Here is a 3821-nt window from a genome sequence, read left to right as displayed (position 1 = left end):
AAGCAAGGCTTCATCTCCCCATGGCTTGAATTACCACCTGAGCTCCACCCTCTGTCAGATCAGTGGTGGCATTAGATTCTCACAGGAGTGTGAACACTACTGCTAACAGTGCATGTGAGGGATCTAGGTTGCACACTCCCTATGAGAATCTCATGCCTGCTGATCTGAGACGGAGCTGAGGTGGTGATGCTAGCACTGGGGAGTGGCTGCAAATACAGATTAGCATTAGCTGTGAGGTTTGACTGCCAGAGACCATCACAAATCGAATACTTGCAGACTCCTGTCAAAACCCTCTCAGCGAGTGGCAAGTGAGGCGATGTGCTTCAACTGTACAGCTGCATGTGGTGGCAGGCTTGCAGCTGGAATCCCACACTGATTGCACTCTGTGCATGGCCCATTATTCACTTTTGTAGCGAGTTCTATAATTATTTCATTATATATTACAGTGTAGTAATAATAGAGCGCACGATAAATGTAATGTGCTTGAATCATTGTGAAACCATCCCCACCCTCCTGGTCTGTGGAAAATTCGTCTCCCATAAAACCGGTCTCTGATGGCAAAAAGGCTGGGGACTGATGCTCTGTATCATGGTGTTCCCGTAGCAGCTGGAACAAAATGTTTCACAGATGACATAAATTATATATTTCAAACATATTTATGCTTGCTTTGTCTGAAGATATACTATGTATTTATCTTTATATTATTTTGCTATTTTTATTTTTTGAGTAGGGGTCTCACTGTCATCCAGGCTGGAGCGTGGTGACGTGATCACAACCATCACGGCTCATGGCAGTCTCTACCTGCTGGGCTCAGGCAATCCTTTCACCTCAGCCTCCCCAGTGGCTAGGACTTCAGTTATGTGCCATCATGCCCAGCTAATTTTTTAAAATTTTTCTGTAGAGATGAAGTCTCACTATGTTGCCCAGGCTGGTCTCAAACTCCTGGGCTCAAGCAACCCGCCTGCCTTGGCCCCTCAAAGTGCTGGGATTATAGGCATGAGACACAGTACATGGCCCTTTACATTCTTTTTTTTTTTTTTTTGAGTTGGAGTCTCACTCTGTCGCCCAGACTGGAGTGCAGTGGCCGCTCCCGGCCGCCGCAGCCTCGACCTGCCGGGCTCCGGCGATCCTTCCGCCTCAGCCTTCCGAGGAGCCGGAATTATAGGCATGACCTACCACACCCGGCTGATTTTTTGATTTATTGTAGAGATGAGGTCTCACTGCCCAGGCGGGTCTCGAACCCGCGGGCTCAGGCAATCCACTCACCTCAGCCTCCCAAAGGCGCGGGATGACAGGCTGAGCCACCAAGCCCGGCTGGCCCTTTACATTCTTTAAAGGAAAGAAACAAGCTGCACAATAAACATTTTCTTACAGTAACTAAAACTTGTCAAAACATGTTAGCATTCTATTCAAATTAATTTTTGTTCCTAAGAGGAGAAAAAAATAGATGAAATGTTGATTTTACTAATGAAATGATAATTAAAACAAGTGAATAACAACATATAAGTTCCCTTCAAATTATATATCTAGTATTCTACATTTTTCCAGGTGTTAAAAGGCACTAAATAATATGTACTGAAAAAACTGAATTCAAACTTTTGACAGTAGTCTCCAACCATCTAATAAATCATTGTTAGTTATCCAACTGTCTTACACAGGTGCAACTGATAATATAAATTGCTGACAAGCTTAGTATCTCTTCATCTACCATCTTTATATTCTTGACATAACAGAAACAGGTTACACAGTACAGTAGGAGTAGCAGTCCTTTTATCTAGTATTATTGGACCAGGTAGCTGGTCAGTTAATCAAGAGCCAAAGTGGAGATTAGTGAGAGTATCCAAACACACCATATACACTTTAACTTAAAAGATGTGATAACACGCCAGGTGCAGTGGCTCACGCCTGTAGTCCTTGTACTTTGGGAGGCTGAGGTGGAAGGATCACTTGAACTCGGAGTTTGAGACCAGCATGGGCAGTATAGCAAGACTTTGTCTCTATTAAAAAAAAAAAAAGGCCGGGCACGGTAGCGCAAGCCTATAATCTTACCACTTTGGGAGCCCAAGGCGAGAGGATTGCCTGAGCCCAGGGGTTTGACACCAGCCTGGGCAACTTGGTGAGACCTCATCACTACAATATATCAAAAAAAAAAAAAAAAATTAGCTGGGCATGGTGGCACATGCCTGTAGTTCCAACTACTTGGAAGGCTGAGACAGAAGGATCGCCTGAGCCCAGCAGGTCGACACTGGGGTGGCCGTGAGCATGCCACTACACTCCAACCTGGGCGACAGAGTGAGACTCTGACTCAAAAAAAATTTTTAAATAAATAAAAAAGTAAAAATATACTTAGTTTCCAATCGTTTCATGTAGGGCCATAAGTGATTTCAAGTAAGGGGTCAACTGTGAGAATTTTAGAGTTGTCTTGCATAAGCCATGGGTATATTAATTCCAGATTCAGTTTAAAATAGAGTATGAATTTTTAATTGTCCATGGGACAATCTGAGTGTACAATTCTTTACCCTATCTTTTACAGTTGACTTAGTCTCACCTACTTTGAAAATATTTTCTTAGTGACTTGATGATTTTGAAAGCATTCACTTTCTTTTTTTTTTTTGATATATTGTAGTCATGAGGTCTCACCAAGTTGCCCAGGCTGGAGTGCAGTGGCAGGCTCACGGTCACTGCAGCCTCGACCTGCTGGACTCAGCTGATCCTTCTGCCTCAGCCTTACAAGTTGCTGGAACTACAGGCATACACCACCATGCCTGGCTAATTTTTTTTTTTAAATTTATTGCAGAGATGAGGTCTCGCTGAGTTGCTCAGGCTGGTCTTGAACCTGTGGGTTCAAGCAATCCTCTCACCTTGGCCTCCCAAAGTGCTGGGATTATAGGTGTGAGTCACCACATCTAGCACACTTTTGTTTTCTTATAAGCAAACTCTCATTTCTCTTATCTCACCAGTTATATAGTATTTAATTAAATTACATTTATAATAATTCTTGTCAATGTGAAAAAACTGACTCTTAATAGCCTACAGTTCAACTGGTGTGAGCCCATTCGTGAGATTTCTGGAGAACAGGGCAAGACCTTCAATGGTCAGTTGGGTGGTCAGTGTTTACAGAGGAAATGAAGTGTGCTGGTTAGTCACATCAAATGGTACCAGAACTTTGTGATTGGTTGTGAGAACTCTGTGAGATTTTATTTTTGTTCTTTGCTTGATTAAAACTAGCTCCATACTGGCTCGGGTATCTTCTGTTGTTACTATATTTGGAAACAATGTTTACTTTAAAAAGTTAAGCTAAGTATTTTAATAAACAAATCTTCTTTAATAGCCATGGCCTACAGAAAGAAATGTAACACATCGTGGTTTAGTTTCAAGAGGCTTCCATTTCTCTTTTTAAAAATAAACTCTATATTTTACAATAATTTTGAGATTTACAGAAAATCTGCAAAGACACTACAGTGTGTTCCCTCAACCAGTTTCCCCCATTGTTAACATTACGTTATTATAGCATGTTTGTCACAACTGAGAAACCAACATGGGTACATCAGTGATGTCTAAAACCCTCTACTTTACGAGGATTTCACTGACTTTTCCACTAATGTCCGTTTTCTCCTCCAGGATCCCATCCAGGCTACCTCCCTGTAATTCGTCATCATGTCTCCTCAGCCTCCTCTGGTCTGTGACTGTTTCTCAAACATACCTTGCTTATCACGAGCTTAACAGTTTTGAGGAATCCTGGCCCCGTAGCCTAGTCTGAGTTCAACTACGTTGCTCATGAGTAGACCTGGGTTAGGGTTCCTTTGGGAAGAACATTGAAG

The sequence above is a fragment of the Carlito syrichta genome, unplaced genomic scaffold (assembly GCF_000164805.1).
Source record: "Carlito syrichta isolate Samal-C Ts95f unplaced genomic scaffold, Tarsius_syrichta-2.0.1 Scaffold153679, whole genome shotgun sequence".
Classification (NCBI taxonomy): Eukaryota; Metazoa; Chordata; class Mammalia; order Primates; family Tarsiidae; genus Carlito; species Carlito syrichta.
Note: the sequence above shows the minus strand (reverse complement) of the source record.